Source organism: Podarcis tiliguerta, assembly GCF_965153285.1.
Source record: "Podarcis tiliguerta genome assembly, chromosome: 3".
Classification (NCBI taxonomy): Eukaryota; Metazoa; Chordata; class Lepidosauria; order Squamata; family Lacertidae; genus Podarcis; species Podarcis tiliguerta.
Genome location: NC_139536.1, coordinates 27,711,410 through 27,724,584, shown reverse-complemented (window position 1 = coordinate 27,724,584; position 13,175 = coordinate 27,711,410). Strand labels below are relative to the sequence as shown.

The 13,175-nt window shown below is 39.6% G+C and overlaps 1 protein-coding gene and 1 long non-coding RNA gene across 5 annotated transcripts in view; one reads left to right on the top strand and one right to left on the bottom strand.

Moving 5' to 3' along the window:
• LOC310674306 overlaps positions 1-6,174 on the bottom strand; it is a 94,647-nt gene extending 88,473 nt beyond the window's left edge. For all 4 annotated transcript variants that reach the window (XR_014509507.1, XR_014509508.1, XR_014509509.1 and 1 more), the window contains exon 1: positions 6,075-6,174. This is a non-coding gene — a long non-coding RNA (uncharacterized lncRNA). The remainder of the gene's footprint in view (positions 1-6,074) is intronic.
• Positions 6,175-6,501: 327 nt separating this feature from the next.
• Positions 6,502-13,175, top strand: part of ESRRG (estrogen related receptor gamma) — a 545,323-nt gene continuing 538,649 nt past the window's right edge. Inside the window, exon 1 of the mRNA XM_083433321.1 lies at positions 6,502-6,589. The gene's annotated coding sequence lies outside the window, so the exon portion shown is untranslated. The remainder of the gene's footprint in view (positions 6,590-13,175) is intronic.

Here is a 13,175-nt window from a genome sequence, read left to right as displayed (position 1 = left end):
TTCAGGGAACTCCAAGTTTTACAGAAGTACAAAACTTTAAAAAAGTCTTAAGGGATGAAATCTTCAAAGAAGACATCAAGAGAGGATTTACTTACACAGTTTCCAAATTCCAAAAGGATATTATAGTCGACAATTCTAAACTATTAAAGGTGTATAATATACTGTTGGAATGGGAAACTAAAGATGAAGAAGTTAAATCAGTAATGATTAAGTGGGCACAGGACATAGGTCATAATATACAATTTGAGGATTGCATAAGGTTGTGAAAAGTGAATTTGAAATTCACGGATTGCATATTGTTGAAAGAGAATTATATGAAAATGATGTATAAGTGGTATACCAAACCAGTAAAATTGGCAAAAATGTATAAAACAGAACAAAAGAACTGTTGGATATATAAAGAAGGGGAAGGTACAGTTTACCATATGTGGTGGGATTGCAAGATTATTTTTTTTAGAAAATGGAAATGATATACAATGAATTGAGAAAAATGTTTAAAATAACATTTGTTAAAAAACCAGAAGCTTTTCTGTTGGGCATTTTGGGACAAGAGCTGCCAAAAGAAAAATGGACATTATTTATGTATGCTACAACAACAGCAAGAATGTTAATAGCACAAAATTGGAAGACCGGAGAAGTACCATCCAAAGAACAGAGGCAAGAAAAGTTGATGAACTATGCAGAGTTAGCAAAATTAATGGACAAGTTGCGTGAAAAGGACAATACAGTCATACCTTGGGTTAAAGTAGCTTCGGGTTGAGCGTTTTTGAGTTGAGCTCCATGGTGACCCAGAAGTAATGGAACACGTTATTTCCAGGTTTCGCCACTTGTGCATGCGCAGATGCTCAAAGTGACGTCACGTGCATGCGCAGACGCGGAGAATTGCGACCCGCACACACGCAGACACAGGTTGTAGTGACTTTGGGAAAAAAATAGGAACCCTTCCTAACATATTTGCAGAAACAAAAAAAAACAAAAAAAAGGACTCACTGGCAGGATTTAAATAAGCATTTACAATTATATTTACAGAGAAGAAAGAAATATAACAATGAGAAAACATAGTATCATATATAAACAGTAGATTGTACCATTTGATGTAACAAACCAGAAATGGAGGTTGAGATAAGTCAACAGGGAGGGGGAAAATTGGAAAATGAATGTTTAGTAATGATGATGGATATTTGTTGCAAGAAAGAAAATCAATAAAAATTATTTAAAACAAAACAACATAAATGAATGAATGAATGAATGAATGATAAAAGTCTTAAGGGAACTACCCCCACCCCTGCAAGCCTACACACAGCCGAAGGAAGACTGAACATGCTTGGTAGCCACAAAACATTGAGAATCACTTGGAAAAGAAAACTGGAACACTAGGAGGAGGATGGATAGAATGGAGCACCTTAGTGGAAGGCTTGGCCGTTGCCTGGCTGGCAGTGAGAATACACTGCATCGTTTTGTTGCCAGTCCCACATGTCTTCTAAAAATAAACAGCCTTGGTGAACCTGCTGTAAACAAAATTACTTTTTCAAGGGAATTAGGGCCATATAACTTTGCTTTCTGACCAAGCCATTAAATCAGTTGTCAGGAAATTTCATAATAAGTCGGTTTGTGGTCAGATTTCATTGACTTCACTGTTGTTCCCATAACACAAGAACAAGTGACTTCATTCAACAAAGCAACACCCCAGGGGAGTGAATTTGATTATCAAGGTTAATAAATTCTGCGGCACAATAAGCCCAGAAATCGTTCTGCAGTCAGAGGCCAAGAATAATGCTGCAGCCCTGATTTAGGGTGAAAACTCTGCTGCTACACAGTTTTCATTCATTTTGGCAAAGCTTATTTGTGCCACTTGTAAAAAGCCTTATTGGAATGAATGTGAAAGTTGCATAGCGGAAACACTTGTAAATTTTGTCCCTCTTGATTCAACAGACATCCCGCAAAAAAAGAAAGAAAGAAGGATTAGGCTTGATTCATATGTCCAGCTGCATAGTGGGTGGCAACTGGAAACAAGAATGCTGATAAGCAGATCTTTGGGAGGAGTCCTGAGAATTTCAAGCCTCAGCAAGACAAACTATGGAAAAACAGAGTGTTAGCCTTTTACTTTTTTATTTGCATCATATACCACTTTTTCCCCTACCAAAAAAATGTTATCAAAGCAGCCAACAGTTTAAAACACACCTAATCTGTCAAACACCATGGGGCCATAGTTAACCTATGGAATTCACTGCCACAAGATGTGGCGATGGTCACCAACTTTAAAAGGAGATTGAACCAAGACTGGATAGGCCTATTCATTGGTACTAGTCATGGTAGCTACTGTATATGCTACCTCCAAGACCTATGGCACTATGCATCTAAATACAGTGGTACCTCAGGTTACAGACGCTTCAGGTTACAGACTCTGCCAACCCAGAAATAGTACCTCGGGTAAGAACTTTGCTTCAGGATGAGAACAGAAATCGTGCGGCGGTAGCGGGAGGCTCCATTAGCTAAAGTGGTACCTCAGGTTAAGAACAGTTTCAGGTTAAGAACGGACCTCCGGAACGAATTAAGTTCTTAACCTGAGATACCACTGTATTCATTGCGTCAGAGTAGCTGTGGGAGGATTCCTGCTCTCATGTTTAGTTTGTGGACATCAGGTTGGCTATAAAGGGGAACAGGATACTAGGCTAGACAGGTCATTGGTCTGATCCAGCAGGGCAATTATTACGTTTTTATGGGCCCCATCATCCATAGCACAAATAGCTGCCATAGCAGGGTGGCTCCTGACGCTTATAAACCAGGCCTTAAAATCATTCCCTCTAACAGCAAAGCAGTCACACTTGAGAGCAAAGCAGTCATGCAAAATATTCAGCCCCGTGTCTCTACCCACCAGATAACTTATAATAAAAGTAATTTTTCATATCTACCTGACCTGTCTATCTTTGTGCTTTTGCAAATGGTATTTGGTAGGGAGTCTCAAGCTCAGTGGTAGAGCATCTGCTTTGCCTGCAAAAAGGCCTCAGGTTCAGTCTCCAGCACCTCCAGGTAGGGCTGTGAACATCCTCTCTCTGAAACCCTGGAGATCTGTTGCCAATATTGACAATATTGAGCTAGAGATGGAGCAGTGGCCTGACTTGCTATGTGGTTTCCTGTGTTCCTAAGTGACACCTTTTTGGGTGGTGCTGACTTTATGACAAAGCACGTCTCCAAAAATTATGCTGACGTGCTCGTATTCAATGTAAACATTCAGCTAGCAAAAAGAAAACAGCAAAATGGATAAGTTAGCATTGCCCTGTATGTGGTAATAAGAACGCAAAAATAAGAGCTCACTTATATTCTTTACACTGCCCCAGACCTTTAACCATATCACATCAGATGTCTTTATGAAAGAAAACAATACAATAAATAAGAAAACATCACCCGCATGATGCTGATTAAGAACGGAGGCACCCCATACAGCAAGCTACATGGTGGAATCCATTTTATTTTGATGGCACTGTTTCACTGTCTATCATAAACTTAGCGAAGCAGGCTTTCTCTATCCAGCTCTCCTTTTATTGGGCATAAATCACTCCTGACAGGAAGTTTTATGCCTAAATCCGTTTACTGTCCTTGTTGGTAGTCTTTAAATTAATATTTATAAGCTGAGAGAGACCTAAAAGGATGCAGCACTAAAATACCTAAATGCTTCAGTTTGGCTTGAACTGATTTTCGCCCTTCTTGACCACTGACATTCCTTAATTACCAGTGACCCAGGCACACATTGTCTCTGCTCTCTCAAGCTCACAAATCACTGCCTTTGATGGTATTGTGTCTGACAAAAGGGGCGGATCAAGCAGAATCTGTTTGCCTGATATATTGGACAAACAGGCAGAGGTTCAAGGGAAAAAGGAGATACAAAAGGAAATCACCTAGATTATAAAAGAAGCAACTAAAACAGTGGATCAGTTTGTCTTGGGTATGGAAAGTGATCCACACTGGAAAATCAGAACATATTACATTTGTAAAATAACAGCAAGTTTCAGGTCACACTCCATCTTGATCAGCTGTATAAGCATAACTGGTTGGTTAGCATCTTAAAATGTATTTTAGTCAGACACTTCCTTCAAGAGGTTAGGATAGCATACATAGTTTTTCCCTCTCCATCTCAGAAAACCTGGGAAGAATCACATTTATGTGACTCTTATGATCAGAAGCAGTCCAAGACATTTTTCTGCCAGAGACAGAATAGGAAATGTCACCCCTGTCCCCAAATCAGGGTGCAGAATATCCCACAGAAAATCACATAGGTGCTTACTGGTGCCTACTGCAATAACAAGGTTAGTTAATCAACAAACTTGCCCTTTCCTGACATCCAAAATCAGCCACCTTACATTTCCCAATGGTAGGGCCGGCCCTCCTTAAGATGTGCTGTTATTCTGTGTTGCATACCTCAAGCAGCAGTGCTGCTGCTATGCAGCTTCAATCTATCCTAATACTGTGAATTCAAAACATTATTTCCCCTGTGTTTATCACCACTGTAAGGACACTTCTGTGCCCTGCACATAGGGTGAATAATATTTCCACCAGCCCACAAACTGTGATCATTAATATCTCTCTTTTAATCTTTGCAGATAGGATATTCTCATTACTCATAGGCTCATTATGTGTCCTGTGTGACATCCATGGAGCCATAGATCAGCATATCAGCAGTCCTCACATTATCTGAGCATTTTGCACGTTGCCCAAGCTGCTTAGATAACTATAGTTGGACTTGTGTCACTTGGATAAACACCCCAAATCAAATTCATATCATGTAAATACACAGAACTGATCAAATCCAAAGTTCACTCTAAATATTTGTTTCAGCATTAATTGTGTTAAATAAAACTGTTCCTTAAAGATGAATGAATTGGTTTATCATATTCAGGCTTATGTTGGTAGCTTCTCCACATTAACATTATTTCTCACTTTCAAAAAAAATTCTACAGTATTTGCTCAAAGCAATTTTTTCTTTTATTAAAAGAAGAGCCCTGAGCCAGGTGTTTAAAAAGAGCTCCAGTGCACTTGAATAATGGGATGCTTTTCTGTACTACAGAAATGAGATGTTTTGGATTCCCCCGCCCCCAATACAGGTTTCTATATCACATGCAAAACAGAATAAAAAATAGCTTCTTTCCTGCCCTCTGCGCCTACCAATAGTTCTCATTTGAAGATGTTACTTTCATGAAGTAACTTTACTCACAGCAACACGAAAGAGCACATTTGGAAATATAAGAAATGCTAATAGAAATCACAAAATATGCGTTCCACAAAATTAAAAATGGCGATGCTCAGAACACCCCATGCCAACACCCCATGCAAAACACCTCTCCAAAACAAATAACCAGGCAAAAAAGGAGACACCCTCCCCATGCCCCCATAATAAACAAGCACTTTTGGGGGTCCCCAATATGACATCCCTCTAAGGGAACTTTTGTAGCACCTAGAAGGATGTCATATTGGGGACCCCAGTTGAAGAACTTCACAAATTCTTAAATTCCATATTGTGTGAGATATGCCTTCCAAAGCGATGGCTAGTCTTGTTGGTGCAGGAAAAAAATATATAAAGGAGAATTCCTGGATGCCAAGATCAAATCTTGGGGCAAGTACTCCTTGGTGAGAGAAACCCAGCAGAGATTTAAATTCATAAAATATACAGCAAAGGAAAGCATGGAGATACAGACCGTTAGACCTTTAAAACAAGTCCCTTTAAGTAAGTTCAAAAATGTCCCCTTTAAAAAGGTTTCTTCCCAAAGTTTCCCTTTTCCCCCAGCACAAGAAAAGAACACACTTTTGGTTAAGTTAAAAAAATGGTTTGCTTACAAACCCTTCAAAGGTCAGGTTCAAGTGCTTCACAGAAGTTGCACAGGCAATAAAACTTAGGTTAGTTATAAAGTGGTAAAAGTTCCTAGATTGTTGGTATAGGAACCGAAGAGAGGTAAGATGGTGCTCCTCAGACACAGAAGTTCACATGTAGACTGCGGGTTGGAACAATAGGCTCAAAAACCTAGGTGAGGGGAAATGGACATAGCCTGGCAGAACTGCTTAAGATATGGTCAAAAACTCACCGCACATTAGACTTCTGGCGCTGGCAGTTTTTACTGCATCCTCATTTGGCTGCCCTCAAAATTTCAGGGCCATCAAGGGTAGGCATTTCTGGTGAGCCCCACTTTCCTGCAAGGGGCCTACTCTCCAAGGCTTTAGGCCTACTGCTGCTCTTCCTTGCTGTCATGGGCGACTCACCTGCCTTCTCTGAGCCATAGAGACTAAGCTGCTTCTTTCACAGCTCTTGCACTTTTTTCTGGACACCTTGGGCCTACAGGGAGAGGGCAGGAAAATGGGCAGTTTTTAGCTACTTCAGAAGTTCATTTCTCTAGGAAGATGTAAGAGCATCAAAGTCAGAAGCAAGGCATTATAGCGTACCCATTCAGGGATTCTCAACTACTGCCTCCCAAAACACCGGAGCCGAACAACATCTCACCCTCTTGTGGCACCGAGTTCAGAGTTGAGTCTCTGACACCATGGCTCAGGACCACAATACCTCAAGGACCACCTCTCTACCTATGAAGCTACCTGGTAGGATGTGATACAAACGTGGTACCCAAATCCAAATTGTCTTTGTTGTTGTTGCTAAATACAAGTTGAGTTTTGTTTGTGATCAGGAAGTCACATTATCCACTTCCCCTGAACTAGATCTGACTCATGGCCTACTCTGTCGTTGTGTCAATGTGGTGTTATGAATAGGCCTTGAGAAAGCAAAATAAATGGATAAAATTAAAATCACTAGACCTGCTTGCAATATATCTCTCCCTCTCTCTTTGCTTTTTTACCTTCTTGTATTCAAAAACTCATGTGTGGAAGTACCTAAAAACACTTGCAGCCACATGCCTCTGTAAAGCCAGAAAGAGCAGGTACAGTAAAAAGTCTGAGGCCCTAGTAGAGGATGATCTTTGCCACACACAATTTATAGGCTGTAATCCTATGCATGCTAATGCTGGAATAAGTCTCACTGAACTCAATAGGACTTACTTTTGAGTACACAAGCTTACGTTTACTCTGGCCATAACCATATTATTACACTTTTAAAGCATGTTTGGGGCACTTTTCCAACATATCTTAGCAGACTGCAAGTTGGAAAGTGACATGTGGGTCATTCCTAAGGATTCCTTGCAGACACTTTGATGGGTGGCAATCAGCTTCTCAGTTCCTTCTTCTGGCCCTGTAGGGAAAGCACAGTTTTTTCCTGGACTCTGCCAGAGTTTATGTCAGCACCACTCTGGCAAAGAAGCTTCCAGATATTTGACAAGGATGACAGCATCAGGGTGGAAGCATTAAAAGTGTGCATGCCTGGCACTCTCTTAAAACACAAAGCTTGCTAAGAGCAGAATCAAGCCAGGAGAGGAAATGTCAGAAGAAAGAAAGCGTAAAAGAAAGAAGGAATGTGAACAGTGGGGCTTCTCCAGACAACCTTTTTATTCAGCACATAGCCTGATTTATTTGTGAAAAGCTTATCTGGTGGTTTGGCTATACGTCTTTGTTATTATTTTTATAAGTATTAAAATAATTTATATACCACCTTTCATTTCAAGAAGAAATGCCAAGGCAGTTCACATATAAGTAAAAGCCCATAGCAAAATAAAAAGGCTAAAGTATAAAACCAATTAAAAGATATAGTTAATTTAAAATTACATGGTAATACCTTTTTGAGCATTCACTTTGATCTGTTTACATGATGGTTTTGAGCCAATATGCAGCTATCCTGCTATTTCCTTGTGAGTTGTTTACAAGTCTTCCTGTTAATCATTTGTTCATTCCTGTCACTTTCCTAACTGAAAAATTATGCTTTTTAAAAAAAGTACTAGGGTGACAGAGGCAGTCTTAGAAATATGCTAATCTGTTGACTACTTTGACCTGGATTCAGTCTCTAATGGAGATGTGCAAAACCCTCCTGAGAAATAACATTTCGACATCCTTCAGACCTTCCAAATTGACCTTGAATTTAACTTTAAGTAAAATGCTCTGGCACCTGCAATTCAAACAGTGATTATTTTGATTACCTTCGAGCCTTTGGCACAGTCCTCTAATCCCCATACCAAGCCTAAGCTCATGCAACTGAAGCAACCCAATTCCAGGGACCTGTCTTAGACTCTGGCCTGGTTCACACATTACTTTCAACCAGCATTAAGCTTAGCTATGGTTTAAAGGTGAACACACTGGTGCATGGGGCTAAAATCATGGGCATTTTGTTCCTCCCCAGTCCTGCTGCCGCCACACTGCCCAAAGCTGAGACGTGCTTTGGCTTAGCATTATGTCTGAACCTGGGCTCCCACAATTTTTAACCAAGGTGTAGCTTTAGTGTTTTTAGACAACAAATGAGATCAAGGCAATGACTGATATTTAGGAAAGCAGATTCACTCCTGAGAGAAAGATAGGATGATTCTTGGAGGTGGATTACTGCTTTTGGTATAAACATTGAAGTGAGTATATACATACCTAAGACTCAAATGATTTTTGAGGAGAGAGAGAGAGAAGGGCTTGACTCCTGCTTGCTTGTTACACAGCTGGATTTTAAGCAATTCAAACTTGAATTTATCCAACCATGGGCATCTGAACCTAAATCATTGTAAATCTTAAATGTCTTTTACCCCTGCCCCCCACCATCTGAAATACCACGCTTGGTCTTGCAGTGAATGTCATACTGAGAACCAAAGATAAATTGATGGTAGTCCTAACCCCCATAATCTTGACCTCCTCCCTTTCAAAAATTTAAATTTACAGCTACTAGGCTTACAGCTAGAAATGGACAGATCTTTTAATGTAAGTTTCTCTCGGTTTTTCATTTTCCAAGCTTAAGTTTGGTTTGCCCTATTTCTGCATACATTTATGATTAAAAACAAAACAAAAAAACCATGTGAAAATTTGTACTCATTGCTCCTAATACAGTGGTACCTTGGGTTAAGAACTTAATTTGTTCTGGAGATCCATTCTTAACATGAAACTGAGGTACCACTTTAGCTAATGGGGCCTCCCACTGCCGCTGTGCTGCCGCCACGCGATTTCTGTTCTCATCCTGAAGCAAAGTTCTTAATCCAAGGTATTATTTCTGGGTTAACGGAGTCTGTAACCTGAAGCTTCTGTAACCTGAAGTGTCTGTAACCTGAGGTACCACTGTACACTAATTTTTATATGGAATTTTACCTAGTACGTATATGAATTTTTGCAAGCAGTTTCCCCCTAATGTAATTCATTTTTTATAGTTTTTACTAATTATGGTAAGAATGAACAAGCTTTTCACTATACACATTTGTATACATTCTTTGGTTGGAGAACTGCATTGCAAATGCTGTGGGGAAGAGCAGAGAGCTACTTTGATTTTTGTGTTGGTACAGGAAATGTGAAACTGATAAGTTTGCATTAGATTACAAACTGAACAAATTCATCCTTATTTACAACTCAAGACACTTCAGTTCTTTGCATGATTAAGAGTTGCTATTGAGATAAAACAGGAGTTGTGTGGCTGGCAGAAATACAACAGGGGAAGGCTAAATGGAAATACATGTATGGAGAAAGCTTCAATTGTTGACATTCTGTCTGTCAGACATCTTATTACTTGTGCGTGACCCTATATATTGAACCCTTTACTCCAGCTGCAAAAGAGGATACAAATTTGCATGTGGCACAAAGCGAAGGCAAATTTCATTCATATTTCTGTCCTCTTTTGCAACTGGAGGAAAGTGTCCAGTGTATTGTATGCCAAGCCCATAAATCCTTTGGCATCCCTCCGGTGTTTGGATACTCACAGTTAGCCATGCCCTTGTCATTGCAGTATGTATTTGTATATGTATCCCAAATATTTATATCCCACTATTCAGTCTGAAAACTTTTTGAGCAGTTTACAGTATAAAAGAGGGCTAAAAGCTTAACTAACAATAATTTGTCGATGCGATTTCAATGAAGCAGATAAAAAAAAAACTATCATAAAAACAAATCAAAAGGTTAAATTAGATGGCATGGGCATTTCTAAAAAGGTTGTCAGCTGGCCCCAAAAAGCCATCAAAGGGAGGGGGATTCAGTTCTGCTGGTGGGTGTTTTGCAAGGTTGCTCTGGAAAAATGGTATTAAACACATAAAATAAATGTGTACAGTTGGGGGCTTTTGTCTTTAGACGATACCTAGAAAAATAGAGCGTTTTGTAGGTTCTCTCTCTCTCTTCTTTAAAGAAATTGTATTTTTTCATAGTTAAGCAGCACTTTGCCATCCATGTGTCATTTATAAAGTGGATACTTTGAGAAGGAATTTGAGCGTGTATGTTTTGCAAGCAAAGATATCTGAATCGGATCCTTCGCTGGAAGTTGACCTATGGATGTCTAGGGATTAGGGTGGTTCAGCAGACAAATAATTGCCTCTTCACCTCTGAGATCCATGCTGTAACACCACCATTGACTAAAACGCCCGACGATCATTCAGATAATCATTGTCCTTATTATTAAATGTGTACTGCTTAAACCTGCTCTTTCCACAATCCATGTTGAAAGTCCGGCACTCTTTATGTAAAAACAAACATAAGGAGTTGACATTTAAACTATAGTGCAAACCATTATTATACCAGGGTATAGGCTGTGGTCCTAGATGTGTTCTCATAATACATATCTATTTCCTTTGACATAAGGGAGCATAGATGAAAAACATGAACTATATCATAATCGCCCATCTAGAATGTTGCATGTTTTTTTTAATTGCCCTGACTGTTGCCTCACCTTGGGCTGAATGGAATGATGAGGTCCAGCTTGTCAAGCCCTATTACTTATTCACCGCCCCATCATACCTTTGACACATCTGTCAGTTTTTATACAAGACCCGAATGAGCAAGGATGCTGAAGTTTCCTTTCATACCCTGGAGGGCAGGTCCTTTTTAACCACACCCCCAAGGCTGACATGTCAGGTTGCAGTTACAATGACAGGGCAGTGGGAGGAAGGTAGCATTTTGCCTGCCTCTGCCGTTCTTAGCTTCTGGACAGATTTGTGTTTTCCCCAGATCATTTTGTTGAGATCTTTCATTTTATTTCCATGACCAAAAAAGAAAAAAAAGAAAAGAAAAAAGGACCGAAAGAATTAATATCAACATCTATTCTAGACTGCTGGCAGAAGTGAACTCATGCTTTTAATTCCAGTACTGTGAACAATGTTTTCTCTAAATTGCCAAGGAAATGGAAATGATTGTTTGGTTCTATGGAATCCCTTACCGATTGATTATGAAATTGCTCTTTTGCTACTACATGCAGAGTTTTGTACTAATTTTTTAAAATAGTAAATGTCGAGAAAGAAAGGCTATCATGCCCAAAAGTAATTGATTCGAGAAACTAGTCTGAAGATGAATCTGTAATCATATTTAACCAAATATTAAACTTGATCACTATAATAATAATCCCAGAAAATTTGAATATGTCATCACCATGGGATCAATGTTTTATAGGTCCAACTGCTCAGTCCTATGTGTATCTACTCAAAATCTCACTGAATTCAACAGGACCTACTCCCTGATGTGTTTGGGACTGCAGCCTAAGAGTTACAAAGTGAAAGAGAGAACATAGGCTCATGGGGGCTATTTCATATCATCACTATATGCCAGTTGCTTTTTTGAGTCTGGGTGGCATTTTTCTTTTGGAAAGGGATGTGGTTTTCTTGTAAACACATGCTTTGCACACAAAAGGTCCCAGGTTCAATTTCTGGGATAAGAAATGTAGATATAACTGAGTTAGACTTACCAGTGACCTGAGCCAGTATAAGGCAGCTACCTATCTTCCGCAGATGCAGAACATCTGCACATAGCTCATTACTCAGTACATGAATAAATAATTAAATTATAAATACCAACTTTGATTCAGGTTCAAATAGTTAATATTTGATATGTTGGTGATTTTAATTCGAGGTTGTTAATAGCCCCAGAAGCATTAAGATGCAAGAACTAGACCGACATCTCAACTTGCCTGGTCATGACAGCAGCAATGGTTTCACTTACAGGACTTTTTAGGCAAAGCAAAAAAACATTCCTGGTGACGACAATACAAGTGAAAACAAGGTTTAGAGAGAAGCACTGCAAACTTGCATTGTTGCATCACCTCCCCCAGTTACTCTTTTCCACCACAACTGGTGCTGCACTAAGGAAAAGTGTGATAGCACGTGATCCAGCTTCGGTGCGTCATGTCCATACAGTGCAGCTAGTAAAAGGAGTGTGTTGCGTCACCGGCTCTTTTCTGTCCAGACCTCCCTCTTGTCATGAGTGGTCAAAGTAATAAGCTTACACATAGGTTTAGATAAGTATTTACTAGGTAAATAGTTGCCTTGTACATCTATTGCTCCACCAATTTATAGAGCCAGGCAAAGTGATGCAACCCACCTCAGGCATTAGATTTTGTAGCACCATTAAAAAAAAACCAGATTGTCAATTACATTTTTAACATGTAGCAAGCTAGTTGCATTTTTGAAGCACTGAAATGTCTTGGGAGGTCACTACCAATGGAATATCACAAACTGCTGCAATATGAAAGTGGAGTTGTGGAATGGCAGCGTTCAGGATTAGTGTCTAGGATGCTTAAATTTAACAATGTAACATAAGCTTTGCTTGTTTGGGATGAGATCACACACACATAGCTAATGCATGCCACATATTTAAGTGCTTGGCAAAATCTAGGCCTGGCGTATTATAAACCATTAAACAATCACTTTCAGAAAAGAGGCAGGATGCTATTATGCAGCTTCGAGATGATTTAAGTTGCATCTCTGTTTCCCCTCCTCCTCCTCCTCCTCTCCTGCCTAGCTTTCTTTCTTGTTAGCTGTTTAAATCAGCAGTTTTAAAGCTCCAGTTCACCAAAAATGCTAATGTTCATTGCACCTCAATTGTAATTCAAATTGCTCCATGCAGCCTCTAGCTTACATTCAACAGAAGAATCGAAGCTTGCCAATTGGAATGCTGGAGGTCACAGACGCTCCATAGTTTGACTTTTATTTTTAAAGCATTCATGTAAGGAAAAAGTTGCAGGAAAACCAGCCCTGGCTGTCCAGATTTTGGTGCTGATTCTGCCCCCCCTCCCCGCTTTTGGCTATGTGAATCCACATTGCTCTATGTCTGTAAGAGCTCTGTTTCCCCCCGCCCCATTTCTGAACATGGTC